We start from the raw sequence: 15796 nt of genomic DNA, 5'->3' as shown, positions 1-15796 counted from the left end.
TATTTTTAAGTGTATTTTTAATTTTAAATTTTAAGTGTACCTGTAATATACTACACTGTAAAATACACTCTATTTTATAATTTTGTAACTTGAAAGACTTTTAAATTCCAAACTCTTGAGGAAAATTCATTCCAACTACATGTCAATGTATCCAGTCATCCAGACTGACCTTTCAAATCCCAGTATAATATTCTGAGTTGCACTGCTCTCTGTACAACATGAGTGTCCATGCAAGGGTGTGCTAGTATTTCTCTGGCCATCCTGGAGACAAATGTTGATGCAATATCACATTTCACTGTTATAGTTACTGTTAAGCAGACATGTGCTCCTTGTTGCATCAGCCTGCCATTGGCACAGGGTGGGCAGCCAGGGTTGCGGGGGAAGGTGAATTTCAGTGATACCCACAAGGATGGCATCTGGGAGCTAAGGGTGCAAGGCTTATTCATTGGCAGCCTTGCTCTCTTCATTGGAAACTCAGTAACACACAATCATAAAGAGCAGCAGCAAAATATATCAAAAACTCTCCACTCGTCCTTATCTGGATTACAAGGAACTGCAAAGGGATGTTGGGACACTCCACAAACAGGTCCTAACAGGAACAGGCTCACACCTGAGAGAGAGAGAACAGTTCAGGGCATTCTCATGATGTGCAGAAATAGCTACTAAAGCACTCTGCTGCTGCCAGTAAAGATGTGAGCTTGGAGGGCATCCAGTGTTTCATATGCAGTCTTCCTGGGGCTGCAGCAGGGGAGTAGAGGTAGCACCAGGAATCCCCAGCTGTACTCCATCCCAAAAAGGGGGACAGATTTGAAGCAGGCACTGAGGCTTTGGGTGAGATGTCAACTTTCAAAGTGCTACTTTGGACCACCTTGCCCTGATGCCTGGGTTTACACTGCTGTCCCGGAGGCTGCTGAAACACCAGGAGGTGAGGTGCTGTCTGCATTGCCCCAAGGCTCCAAGGGGTCAGGGACTGCTCCCTTGCTGTTCCCAGGAACACTGAGAGATGAGCTGCAAACATGGTGGAGAGCCAAAATAACATGCTGTGGCTCCTGTCCTCATTTGCTGCCTGAACTCTCTCTTCTCCCTCCAATCCATGTTGCAAAGGCTGAGAAGTGCTTTCTCCACCTCTTTACAGCCAACATCCTCTGTCCAGACTTGCTGTGGCACCTCCCAAAAGAGGAGAGGTTCTAGGACGATATCTGGATGATAGAGAGAGAAGAGGTTTTCCAGATTCAGTAGCACAGGGATATGGCTTGTGGGAGGGAACACCATCTCTCACCCAGGAGGCAAGTGATGGTCAAAGCAAGAGCTACATACAGCATTGTAGATTTGTACTCTCTTCTTGAGCATGAATGGCAGCTGCTGAAGAAGGATCTACAAAATGAGTTTTCCCTCGTTTTGCCCTCTGTCTGTGTGCTTGGTGGCCATAGCACCCCTCCCCAGCAGAGCTGCAGGCTGGCTGTACTGACACAATTGAGCTCAGCTGACACAGTCTTAAAAATGAACTCACTGAGGTAAAAAGATAATTTTTCTCTCCTGACATTTTCAACTACTTAGTTGCTTAATTATCTGTTACCAGAATATCTCCTATAAGCACCAGCAATTTTGCCAATTAGCAATTAGTGAGAACAGTTATTCCACTGAACTTCGTGCAGTTGAATAATAGATAAATGTCCATCCCTCTGAGTATGACTAGATGGGGCAGATTCCCAGCTGGAGCAGGCTGACTTAGCATCACTCAGACCAAAATTTTACTTTCATGTTAAAAAAAAAAGGATATATATTTTATTTCTTTTTTAAGAATAATGACTCTATCTCCTCTTGTTTGGGTATTCTACCAACTACGTACACTTTTGTCTCACAAATAACTTCAGTAGTAATCCAGTGAACAGAAAGATTTCTGCCTTGCCCATAATCAGGTTGTTGATATGCTCATTTTTAGAAACAGCAGCAATAGAAATCCCCCCAAAGACTAGAGTGAGGGTTAGAGTGAGGTTTAATGGAACATCCTTTGCAGTATGTCTTCCAGTTCCATAATATCAAAAATATTTTAAAGAAATGAACTTCTAATGGAGTTATATCACAAGCAGTAACTACACAAGACCATTAAAACTTGGATTGGAGTATTCATACCCCAAATGTGATATTACAATTAGATCCATTCTGTCATCTACAGATAAAGTAGCCATCTCCCTCCACAAATTAAGCAATCAAGTCCTGTCTTTCAAAGACTTTGCAATACAGCAAATTCAGTATTTGTAGGTTAGGAGTTCCTGTATTAAGAGCAGACTAAAAATAGGGCTGAAATATATTTTGAAAGAAAAGTAGTATTCTTCAGAAACTCCTAAAGAGAAAAAGAAAATTGGACAAGTCCATTTCTCAGGGTTTTCCCTCGAAGTTTTGATGAGGCATTTAAAATTACATCCCCAAGAACTGATTGTGCTATTTTAAAACTGTTTCAACTTTTGCAAGCATGCATAGATTCTGCAACTAATTCACAAGGTTTTCAGTTTGAAGAATAGCTACAGGAACATTGTCCCTTTTTTTGCACTTAAAAAAAAAAGAAAAAAGTATATATAAAAAAATAAAAGCATCCTTAGGGCTGCAGAGAGCTACATGTGATTTTGATTAAAGCCAGGTAAGAGAGGTCAGCCCCATTTGTGTTTATGTCTGTGATTACAGAGCAGCTCCTCTGTGCTGCTGCTGGCCATGAGGCAGCAGGGGTGAGACTGAGGCTGGTGTGCATGTGCTCAGTTCCAGCAGGGAAACATGAGATAAGGGATCTGATATCCCACAGCCCGAGGTGTAAGCCAGCCCAAGACATTTCTGCCATTCACTGACCCACTTCAGTGTCTGAGGGCAGCTGAGGGAGGCTGCTGGGTGTCCAAAGCCTGTGAGACATTCAATCCCTGTGCTGCCAGGGTCACCTGCCACGCTGCTGCGCACATCACACACACCCGGCTGCCCCAGCACGGACCCAGCGGCTCCGGGGGGTCTGGACACCCCTCTCCACCCTGGGCCATCCCACAGGGCTGTCTGGGCCACCCCACAGGGCTGTCTGCAGAGATGGCTGTCCCATCTCTGCAGCAAGCAGAGGCAATGAGGGCAAATGGAGATGTCTCTGTTGAATTTAGGCAGATACAGAAGCTGAGCTGATATTCTCTGCCGCACCCACCAGGAGATGCTCTTCGGGAGGTACATACCCACCCCCGCTGCCTTTGGGGCAAGAGGTAGAGGAGCTCAGCCGCCCCCCAGGGATGGCTTTTTTTCACATGGAGAGGAAACAAAGTCAGGGGAGGCCATGAGGACATGGAAAGGATAAATTCAAAGCCTGGTAAGGGAAGTGGTGAGTCTACAGCTGGTCTCCTCAAGAAGCTACCCGAGAAAGGTTCAGTAGGAGAGGTAGTGACATGACTGACCAGCTCCAGGGATCCTGGCATGTACCAAGGGATCCACATTACGCCAGATCCTCTTCTCAAATTGCCCCTAGGAAGAATGTTTACATGACTAATAGCTACTCACTGAAAGGTATTTATTTGCAAGCAACCCATACTATTTTGTGTGTGTGCCCTACCTCTCCTACCTCTCCAGTGTGACTACATAAGTGAGTGTAACATAAAAGCAAACTTTCCATGGATAAAATCTTTTAATAGAAATCTCCAAAGCATTTGCTCAGCAGTGAAGCATGGCACACGTGCACAGTGGCCTTCTTCATTTCTGAGGAAAGTGACCTTTTCCAGAGGGCTGTGCTAAGTCTACATACAGAACTGCGAAAAGCAGATCTTGGAGAAGCAGCTGACTCAGAAAGGGAGGGAGGGAAGGCTTGCCTTCTGAGGCAAGCCATGCCTCCACACAGACATCCTGCAGAGCAGGTCATGCCAGTACCATCACATGGAGACACCTACATAGCAGCCCAGCTCTTATCTCACTGGCTCCTGAGAGAGCCTCAAAATTTCTCCTTATTCCGTAACTGACCATGGCAGTGCAGTGCACTGGATTTTGCCATAAGTCCCTTTTCTCTGTCAGCTTGTTCAATATACATGCCAACAAGTGCTGATTTGCAATCCTATCTTTTTAAATAGCTTTTCCAAGTTGTGCCCATCCTTTCTACCATCATTAAAGTTTTTGGCTGTTCCAGGAGAAAGTCTCTATCATGAGAAAAAGCACATAACTGTCCCATGCTGCCTTTATGACGCTGGCCCCAGCTCTTTCACTCCTCTGGCTGCAGGCATGATCAATAGGCTACGACTTTCCTACCACTCTTTCTGCCATGTGTTAATCTGGATAAGCCTTCCTTTGGTCCTTTCCCCCATTCAAACTGAAATGTCTCCCCACAGAGCTGCTGAAACAAGTTTTCTGCAAGTGTTGAGTTTCAGCAGCTCTAAATTTAATGCATGAGTAAAGCATGAACCATATGTTCAGAACATGTTTAGGAAAATTTGGGGAAACCTGTCTTGGGAACTGTTCCTTTCCTTGGTCTAACCACTGCAACATACCCAAAGCTGGTTTGAATCCCTCCATGCCTTGAAGCTGAGTGTGCCCTCCTGGGCACCAGCAGAGGTTGCCATGGTTTCTTCAGGGGGTGATGGTTGTGTGTAGCACACAGCTCTTGTTCCAGGTGCGTCACCAGGACGCAGTGTCCCAGCCACAGCTTGTCTGTGGTCCTTCCCAACCTGGGTTGGACCCCCAGACTAAGGAAGGCCCCATGCAGAGGCAGAGGAAGGACCTGGTGCAGTACAAAGGAACATCTTTGCTGAGAGTGGGGTGGCAGAATTAAGGAAGAATAACCAAGATCAGGATCACTCATGGCTTCTCAGCCATATACCTGACAAACTCTGATAATAGCCCAAGCATTCTGAAGCAATGATTTACTGATAACCTTCAGGAGCAATCTGATGAGCTCTTTGGAGGCTGACAGGACCTCTGTCCCTCTTGAATTCAGTTTTGTCAATGCTCTCTCCTTACCTGGGGCAGTTCATTTGGGTTTGGTGCTTTCCAACATAAATTTCAGTGGAAGATCAGAGAAGTAAAATGAAAGGGCAAATGAAGCCTCATTATGAAAGCTTAGAGTGGTGAAGAGATGGAAGTAAAGCAAGCACAGAAACAGACAAAACACTTGTGTTACTGACCATGGCTGTGTTGACCATTCTGCATTGGAGACTGCAGAACCTGCAGCCATGCCCATAAGATAATTCTTGGATACACTGGACATTGTTATTAGAGTTTATAGTTTCATATTGAAAAAGGGGATGCCCTTATGTCATTTGGTAGCAGCCTTTGCAACATTCCTCCCATTTCATGTGCAAGAAATGTTGTCCATGATTGATCACCATATCTCTTTAGTTACTACCTCCTAAGGGCATGGGTGAGATAGCGACTCTTTCAGTGCTTCAGTCCTCCCTCAAGTGAGAGAAAAGGACAAGTGCAGGCACATGGAGGAGTAACATGAAGATATCAAGGTCAGTGAAGAAAGAGTCAAGTCCCAGATGGGAGAGATGAGGAGATGCCTTAATCTCAGAGCTGAAATCCTCTTGTAAAGTTATGGACAAGGATGTAATTGATACATCAGACTCTTTTTTCCCCTATAACACATGCAAGTAGACGAGATGACTTGTTCAAATTGTAAGCAAAAGCCTCCATGCCTAAGTGAGTGAATGTTGAAGTAGCTGTGGTCCCATGAGAAGTTTGAACAGAGAGAGAAGAGTGATGCGACCCTTTGCCCCCAGGGAGAGAAGAAGATGACCTCTGTTCTCAGAGATGAAGATAATTCTAGAGATAAATGAAGAGAACCTTTGCTCTTGAACAGTTCATCTTTAAACTAATACCCCATAAGTTGACATAGCCCATAGACACAGTTGTGGGAAAAACTGTGAAAAAATGAGAGAGATTTTGCAATTGCAGATTTTTCTGAGCAGCTGCTATTCATAGAAATTAAGAGCCACGAAAAAACTGTTTTCTTGTAGAGAAGTCTCCATAACGTTAACAAGAGAGACTTCTCTCCCTCAGTAACCTAAAGAAAGACTATTCTAAAAGTGGTAAACTGACTAAAAATTTAAAGTTTTGTCTCTATATATTGCCAGTGAGAAAGAAAAGGTTGTAGAGGGAGGAGAAGTGTTCTGAAGGTATTGTTCTGATTCTCATTACTCTTTCTTTTAGTTACTGCTAATAGTGTTTTTATACCCTTTTAAAGTTTTGAGCCTACTTTGCATTTCTCCCAATCCTATCTTACAACAAGAAATAAATAAGTACATTCTAGTGAGTGCACTCATAATTAGCTAAACACTAAACCCACCACAATTACTTAGCTACTTAGGTTATTATGGAGTCTGAATTTACCTTAAAATCTCTTCCAAAATTTAAAAACTTGTTGTTCCATTAATGCAAGCAGCTTTGCTCCCAGTGCAATTCTGTCTACCTTTGGTATCCTCTTTTCTAAAAATACACTGAAAACTTACAGATATTGGAGGTAAAGGTTATATAAATTAGTTCAGGACCTGAAGAAAAGCAGCACAGGGAAAGATTCGGGAGTTTGATTAGCACACTTAGCAAAGCAAAGTGCTTTGCTGTGGCTCCTTTAGGCAGTGAAGATGCTCGGTCATAGAGCACCTTTTATGCTCAAGATAAAGACACAGGTAAAACTAGTAGATGGAAATTTAAGATGGAAAAGTAGCTAAGGAAGAGGTCACCATTTTCAAATAGTGTAGGGGACAACTTTCAGACAAGCTGCCAAGGAGTGTGATAGCTTCTGATTGAGAGCAACAAATCTTTAGAAATTTTCAACAAAGCTAAAAGAACATGCAGATAGCATGTAATGTCTTCCAGTGTAGAAAAAATAGAGGAGTCTGGAGCAAATAGCCTTTTCTTGCTTCAGTCTTGGTGATTAAAAAGTGACTTTTCTGCAGATGTGAAAGGAAAGTTTGGACCTTCCCATGCTCTCTGTGAAGCACTTGGAAACTCCTTTGATACACTGAAAATCATCAGGTTTTGCACCAGAAAAGAAGGTATGTGATTTTGTAAAGATGAAATACTCATATCTGAATGCCATAGGCAGCCTTGTCTACTCCTCTTACTTACTATAAGAAATTAATAAAACCATTACCTCATCAAAGCTACTCTAGCCAGATGGTTATCTTGCTAAATAGATGGCTCTGCACAGTAGATCAGCTTCATGCTGAGGCAGAAGTCCAGAACACTTTTGATCTGTCATCTAGAAGATGCTGCAACCACTTTCCCTCCCTTCTAAGAACAGGCTTTTCTGTTCAGGCAGGTAGTAATGGAAAAGGTTGCCAACAGAAGCAGGCCCTTGGTTCATGAATAACAAGGGCATTAGCCACTTATGCAGCAAAAATTAGTAGTTACCAGAACAAATCTGTGATTTAGGGCTCCCAAGAGGAGATGTTCTTTTTTTTCCTCTGTTTTTATAGCATGTTAATGATCATGGGCAAATAAAGTTACAATTATTTTTTGATGCTGCATCTTGGAACTATTATTTATAGCCTATATAATTCATCTCCAAATCCTGATTTTTTGGCAATGTGAAGCAGTAGCTAGGCCAGGAGTTAATGATTATGAGCTAAGCATTTATCTCACTTGGTGCCATGTAGGCTTGTTCTACTTTCAAATATTATTTGCTCTTATGCAAGCTGCTCTTCTGCCAAACCTAAGACAAATTGCTATTTTTCCAAGAAAAAATAATTATTCCAATTAACACTGTAGGTTTTAAGTGTAATCTTTGTATTTCTCCTTTTTTCCCCCTTCCTATTTATCACTATTGAGTACATCTCATCTGTTACACTCTACACTTCCAATGCTTTTCCTCCTTTCTGATGTCTGAAGATATACTTAAGGCAGAGACATATTGAGGAAAAAGTGAATTTTCAGCCTCTGCTCTGAAAAGACAGGGGCCACACAGATCATAGAAATTTTCTAGCATGTTTTTGCATGTTCAAGAGCTGTCCCACTTACAAATATTTGCTAAGAAGCTTTCTCCTGCACTGTGCCCTGCATTCCCTTTACATTTGTCCTTACCTTTCATTTTTCATTCTGCATGATGGAGCCTCAGGTTACTTTCAGGACAGACCTGTTTAATGCTCCCCAAGTGTTACTTCTTCCTGTGCAATTGAAGAGGGAAATAGTGTGCAGGACTACAAAAGTCCAAACCAAACCAAAGCAAAACAAACCTATTCATTTTATCCTTTATCTAGGAATTGTTTCTTTGTATCTTGACTTCTCAATGTCAGTGAATTGATCCAAAGATCAAAATGGAAGGCATTTTTCTCTATGGACTATGTTCCACTCTGAGAGTATATTTTTCTCTGAAGTTAAAATTTAGCGAAAAAACTTCTGTCATATTTTAAGTTGTTACACAGAGAAACAACAGACAGTATATTCTATCATCCACCTGTGTTTACACTTTAATTTTGATTGAAAATTGGAGTTTTTGTAAAACTCAGTAATTAAGGCGTTTGAGTTACTCAGACCTTTAATATACTGAATATGCAGTGAGAAAGGCAGAATACAGAAGTTACTACTCCCTGTGAAGATATTTACTTGTGAACCCAGTAAAAATTTAAGCTAGCCAGAATATCCTCATGCTCTGATTTTCCTGATCATTCTCTTCCAGAAGGGAAACCTTTACTTGGTTTTCACAAGTAAAGGATCTTACCTAACACTTTTCATGCTTCATTGACCATAACCTCTATCAAATTATTCTGGATTCTAGTCTACTTTTTGTTTTCTCAGTTTTTTGCTGATGCAATAAAAAGATTTTTTAAATTAAAATAAAAATTGCTTTATTTACATTTTGATTCACACTTCTTTATTAAAATATTTTTTACAGATATCATTCTTGTAAGCTAAGTCTAGGGTTTTTTTTTTATTTTTCCCTTGTATTTAGCATTTTGTACAATCGAAACCACAAGGTAGTTTATGTTTTCAGGTTTTCAGTAGCTCATGGTTTTTACGCAGACTTTTTACAGACTTCTCACTCACTCCAGCAACCTCAAACAAATACTGTCAGGTGACATGAAACATGAGGAAAAGTCTGCTAGTGACTTTATTCATAATGTATTCATCAAACTGCAGTATCTACAAATACATTAAAAAGCACAGTTAAATTAAGTGCTGTGATTCATAAAAGGAGAAAAAACATTCAGAAAATTAGGTACATATTTAAATTCATACATGAATTTGTGAATCCATGAATTTTCAAAATTGGAGAATAAATAGGGTATTTGACTTTTTAGTAAGAGAGAATCAGAATGAAAAATAATGGTAATATTTCTAGCAGTGAATGTTTAACATTAGAAACCACAGCAGATAAGCCGATTTTACTGAGGGAGGTTATCTGCTAAGTGATATTGCCAATTTTTTTTCTTTTTAATTTTCTCTGAAAAACAAGACTACAGCCAAGGAAATAATGTAAAGTTCATTACACAATTGATAAAAAAATCTGCTTTAGCCTGTTTTTTACCTTCAGGCATATAATCAAGACTAAAAACCACAACATAAAATCTTAGCAAGAATAGCACAAATAAGCAAATCTCACTGCTATTTTTATCTGCTTTTTCAGCACCTCTTGTTCATATTGGTGCAATAATTTCTAAAATAAGAAAATCAGTTGGCTAGAAATTTCAATTCATTCCTACTCTTCAGGATTAAATAACGCCTGAGAAGCTAGCATCATACTAATCATACCTGGAGCCACTCAAATGTGCATGGCATTCTTTTCATTGAGCAGACTTTGTGGTGAGTCAAGGCGTTGGAGGCTTCCTTACACCCCAGCAAAGGTGCATCTTCAGGAGAGGTGATAGGAAAATTGCCTGTGGTGAGAGAGCACATTTCAGCCAAACCTGCAGCGGTGCCTTCAGCAGTGCATGTACCTGTCTTGAGGCATTACTCTGAGCCCTGCAGCCACATGCAAACAGTCCTGCCCATCAATTGCTAGTGTGCAAAACCACGTCTGAGCTAAGAGAGCAGAACCCAAATCAGCTAAGCTACCAGTCCCTCAACTATAAGGTGCCCTAGAAAGCAGAATCATGTGGTAAAGACCCATGCTCTGTGGAGCAAACAAATCAGATCTTCTGAAAGCCTCCAGGAGTGCTCCAAGATGCAGACTCCTGCCTCTCTGTCCGCTCAGTAGGAAGGGAGCACCGACTCTTGGCAAGACTGCTTTGTACAGGGCATAAAATCTAAGTGCAAGTTTGGTGGCAAAGCCAGACACCTGAGTTAGGCTGGCCAGCCCCAAGCCCCCCTTGTGTTAGCAGTCTGAAAGAGCCCCCCTTCCAAGAGCACAGGGCCCTGGGCACACCGTGCTCCCCAGAGCCTCCCAGCTGGCAGCTGCAGGCAGCACGCTGCGGGGCACAGAGCAGCACAGCCCCTTCACACCTGGCACTGTTTATTTAAAGGTGTTTGTGAGACGTAGAGGCTTCAGAGCCCATTCAAGACTGTGTCCCAAGAGCAGAGGAGCACAGAGTCACTCTGCATACGTGAATTCCAGCCATCCGAGCCTCAAGTTGAAGGTGTATTAGTGTGTCTGTGATGCTGTACCAGTGGTATGCAGAGTGTCATATTCTGCTCCAGATTAGCCCTAATACTTCTCTGATACATGGGCTGATTAGCTTTCTAGGTAGACGTTCTTGCAATTCTCTTTTTAAAAGAGTGCAATGTCATATGATCCTTGCAGTTTCCCTAGGGACAACAGACTGCTCCGTGAGGGAGGCTGTGCTACATCTGTCAGTAGCTTGAAAGCTGGCATGGACACGGCAGACAGTGACATCACCATCCGCTCAGACCTAGCACAATGCCAGCTGGTGGAGTTCTGCATTTTCTCCCCAAGGGCTTCTTTCCCCCTGCACAGTGCTTCTTCTCTGTGGAAGCTACAGCCCAAGGCAAGAAATGACAATTGCACTGACAGCACAGGACGGAGCTTGTGGGCGTCACTGCTGCACTTCAGCCAGCTCGGAATCACCACAGAATTCAGGTCTGAGCACAGAAACCATTCCTTGTGCATGAAGCTGCACAGGGCATGCAGGAGGACACAGGAGTGTGGCCAATGCTGCTAGTGCAGCCATCTGTTAACAGATCTCCTACTTTCATGAAATGTGCTCGAACCTCCCTCTTGACCTCCTGCTAATTTAATTTAAATTGACAAAGTAGTTCAAACATTGTCAGAGTGACCAACAGAGGCTGAGGCTGTGTAAGAAACAAGACCTGAAAATGAGGAATGAGACAAAGACAGAGAGAGAAGAAAGTCTTTACTACTTGATTCTGCTTTCTTAGGCACCTTATAGTTGAGGGGCTGGTAGGTTAGGTGATTTGGGTGCTGCCCTCTTACACAGGCTGAGGCTGCATAAGAAATGAGACATGAAAATGAGGAATGAGACAAAGACAGAGAGAGAAGAAAGGTTTTCTAGGATACCATGACGAAATACATGTAGTATCTAGTAACCATCCAGCTAAGTAATATGGGTGAACATCAGTCATCTGGCAGTAAATGGATTCTGACTTCTATAATGCAGAAAAAAATGCTTAAGAAATACTGAAAAATTAAAGCATACCCTAAAAATAATCACATTTAACATCAGCTCTGAGACAATAAAATGAAGAAAACAATACTGTGGTACATGGAAGAAAATAAGAATGGCAAACATATTCCTCATTGCAAAATAAACTTGGGCTGCTCCTTAAATCTCTTTCCATTTTGCAGATCCAGAAATGAACAGAAGGAAAAATATGCTCAGTCTAAGAGAACATTTATTTTTTTAAAATGCCTGTCTATTTGCTGGCACATCAGAGAATTGAATAGCTAAATACTGTATACCTGTCAAAAAAAGGAAATTACAAATAAGTCAAAGTTACTTTGGGGAGCAATTATGTCTATAAACAAAAATAAAAATAAAGACCTGTGAAAGCAAAAAATAGAGTTTATTGTGTTTTATCTTCTGACCCCAATCAGGAAAGAAGTTCTCTTTCCTAACTGCTTAGTTAGCCCCACCTGCCACATAAATAGGTGACAAATGAAGCTGCGACCATTATACCAGTGTCTGGGAAGGATTATTGTCACTATAATCTGAAGAAAAAAATGTAATAAAAGAAATACTGAGACATGGAGATGAGGTTTCCAAAAATAAGCATAATGATTTTATATGCTCTTTGTCAGTAATCAAATATTTTCCTGTGCAACTGACCAGCTTCCTTGAGCATGTACAAACCAAACCCTGTAACACACTTGTCTACTGGCTCCCCTCTGCACTTTCTCCTCTCCAGGATATGGCTTAAGTTGCCAAGAACAGCTCACAGTAAAGATTAACTTTTTAAACTCATATGATTAACTTTTTTTCCAAGGAGTGAAGACATCAGTCTACCTGGCAAATTCATGACTCCATTCCACAACTTTTGGTTTGAAACTCTCCATGATGGTCACAGAAGAAAGACTGCACTGCTATCTCACTGCAGCACAGTGTCTGAGCTTTCTCTCTCATGACAATAGCCTCTGTCTAATATCCTCCCACCTTCTGTTTCTCTTCCAGACAATTCAAAAACATGCAGGATGGTGTGAAGTCCCAGGAACACAGTGGTTTGTGTCAGTGTACACATCCTATTCTATGTGCAGGTAACATGCTTTGCATGAAGTGTTTCAGTATGTCCTTCAGGAAAATGGTTCATCCTTAATTTTCTGTTTATTTTCTTTCTTTAAAAAAACATAAATCATCTGTTGCAAGGATACCATCACCTGGGGTTTTCTTCATCTTCACCTTTTTATGGTTGACATGGGTTATAACTCATGGCAATGAGCTTAAAAACATTTCTGTTTCTGAGCCAATACTGCATCTGACTTCTCATCTCTGAGAGAACAGGCCAAATGGTAAGAGCATCAGAACTGCCATGGGAAAAGCAAAAAGTTATGAAGTGGGAAAATCATCAGTAACTAGCCATCCTAGAATCAACCACGACCTTAATGTTATTTGATACCACCTCACATGATTGCCAAGGGCAGGGAAAAGGGGTTCTCCCTAACTTCTGAGAAGAAGGGCATGTGGCTTCCAGTCAAAAAAACATGGTGGAAGGGCGGGGGGGGGGGAACTGTCCATCATTGTTAATTTTTCTTGGGGTCTGTGGTGAGAATTTTTGCATGTGAATCACCCTCTCTTTCATAATACTCCTGTAATTAATATTGTCGCTGTTTCTGTTTGTTTCCTTATCTCATTGCTATTTTTAGTAAATTGTTTTTAGCTCAACCCCTGATTTTCACCTTTTGTGCCTGCAGTTCTCAACTTGATCCCACTGCAGTGGGAAGTGGGAGGGAAAGGGAGAGTGAGAGATCAGCATCTGGTTTGGGAGAGTTTCTGTGGAGCACTGAATTGGGCAGCACAATACCTAAACCACAATGCTAATCAAGACAACACTAATCAAGAGGGAGGTCTACTTAGTGATGAGACTAGTAGCATGAAACAAAGCTCAGTCAGATGTGGAGACCCAGAGAGCTCCACATCTCATGATCGCTGTAGCCAAGGCTGCCCTGAACTTCACATCCACAGTTAGACCTTTGTTTGCTAGTACAAGGCCCAGGAACCCACCTCTCCTCATAGTTTCTTCCACCACCTGTGCCAAAGCGTTACCATCAATGCTCTGCAGGAACCTCCTGGACTGTGTGTGCCTCACTGTGCTGCCTTGGAGTGGAGTGACTGAATTCCCTCACAATAACAAGGGCTTCTGACTGTGAAGCTGCTTCCAGATACCTGCAGAAGGCCTCACCTACTTCTTCCTCATGATCAGATGGCCTGTAACAAACACAGCAGTGTCACCCATGTTAGCTTGCCCCTTAATTTTTACCCATAAGCTCTTAACTCATTTTTCATCTACCCCTTGGCAAAGCTGGATAATTCTGGTTGCTTTCTCACATAAGGAACAGATCCCCCAACTTGCCTTGATGGCCTACCTGTCCTAAAAAAAGCATGTAGCTGTCCCTGACAGCATTCCAGTAATGCAAGCTATCCCACCCCATCTCTGTAACTGGAATGAGACCATCATGGCAGTGACAGCAATGACAGCAAATTTCCTGAAAATTTTTTGCATTTTCAAAATTGTTCTTCAGTGTGTTCAGAATCACCCTTTATGTCCAGAGCTGATTTCTCGTGCGTAAAAAAACTTAACACTCATTTTGTACACTGGTGTTTAACTGAATGCCTGAATTTCAGTGAACTTTGTATTCTACTGTCAATATTCAGCTTTTTCAGTGCCAGACATGAAAGAGGGAATCCTTACATTTAACGCTTTAAAGTGGAGAACAAACTACTAGTATGCAAGGATTACTGTGCTGATCATGGGATTTTTACAGACTTCTGCCAAAATTATCTTTGATTGCTTGACATTTATCTAGAACTTGGCCGCCTAATATCTCTGTTGCTAGATAAAGATCAAGGGGAACTGCCTCATTACTTTACTCTGTTGTTACCTCCCCAAAATCAATATAATCTGCCATTTCTCTCCAGAATAAATCATATTGCAAAGGTTTCCATCATAGTGTAAAGCTGTAACTCGTAAGTACTCCAGGCAAGACATGGAGCACTATGAGGCAAGTCTGTATAAATGTATCTTCTATTGTATTTCATCACCTGTATGTGGGTTGAAACAAAATCATGCCACTCTTCAGTTGCCCACAGCTAGGTGGAATAAAGCATGACTACAAGGTCACGTTCTTAACTGGTATAAACCACCACCATTCTTTGTCTTCCATGTTTTCCCATCATCCCCATCCTCTGCACCTTTAGTTCAGAGGAGGAAATCTAAAAAGTGTCTACTACCCATTGCAGAAGCCCCATATTCCTTTCTCGTTGGTGTCCCTTCCACAGGATTTATCATTCCTTGCTACCCAAAGCTCCTGTTATGACCACATACAGAAGGCTTTGTTTCAGAATGAGATAGAATTAAAGGAAAAGAGAGAGATGCCTGTGTGCATGTAATTAATAAAAACCTCCAAAAGAAGGTCTGGTGGTTTGCTGTACTTCACAACATACAGTTAGCATTAATAACAAGGAGACAATTAATTGAAGAACAACTTATTCAGGCTGATTATCCAATGGAATGTGAACTTATTAAACATATTTAATCTAACATGTTCTCTCTTAGTCTAATACTAACATATTAGTTAGTAAACCAGATAAGATGGAATTTTCTGACAGCAAGGTTAGTTCCCTATGGAACAATCAAAGACTGCTGTAGATTCTTTATCACTTGAGGTCTTTAAAACCTGATATTCTTCTCAGGGTAATGCTCTACCCAAGCATAAACTGCGTCATGCAAAAAGCACTTTCCAGTAATCCATGTCAGATGCCTATGAGTGCTCTGACCTGAAGGTCAGTCATGGTTTCATCTAGATCGAGATCAAGATGAGAGAATCAGGTAGTATGCCCCAAAATGAATTCAGTGCCAATAAGGACATATAGCAACAGACACTCTGGCCCAGAGAGTGAGGGAAATATATCCAAGTCCAAGACATAGTTAAGATGCATGGAAAGGCTTTTCTTGATGTCTATAAGTTTTGAATAACAGGCTCAGAGTTGGGGGCAGTGCAGACAGTTTGCAGTGACCAGGCAAATCACTTCCAGCAAGTATAAGGGGACACTGCCCTCAGACGGTCAAGGCAGAGTAGGTAAATGCTTGCTAATTTTTAAACTTAAATTTAACAACTGGCTAGATACATTTCAAGGAATGCACTGCAAACAAGTCTCCATCACAATGAATTCTTGAGAAAATGGTCATTTCTTTGTCTACAGCTACCAAGAGCCTGGAGTAA

The 15796-nt window shown here is 41.6% G+C and overlaps 1 long non-coding RNA gene across 1 annotated transcript in view; it reads right to left on the bottom strand.

Annotated features, from left to right (window-relative positions):
* LOC139589150 (uncharacterized) overlaps positions 1–15796 on the bottom strand; it is a 78998-nt gene that overhangs the window by 20437 nt on the left and 42765 nt on the right. Inside the window, exon 2 of the long non-coding RNA XR_011678948.1 lies at positions 9697–9821. This is a non-coding gene — a long non-coding RNA (uncharacterized lncRNA). The remainder of the gene's footprint in view (positions 1–9696; positions 9822–15796) is intronic.

Source organism: Agelaius tricolor, unplaced genomic scaffold, assembly GCF_023055355.1.
Source record: "Agelaius tricolor isolate 1412-34295 unplaced genomic scaffold, bAgeTri1.0.p SCAF_4, whole genome shotgun sequence".
Lineage (NCBI taxonomy): Eukaryota > Metazoa > Chordata > Aves > Passeriformes > Icteridae > Agelaius > Agelaius tricolor.
This window is presented reverse-complemented; position numbering and strand designations above follow the sequence as displayed.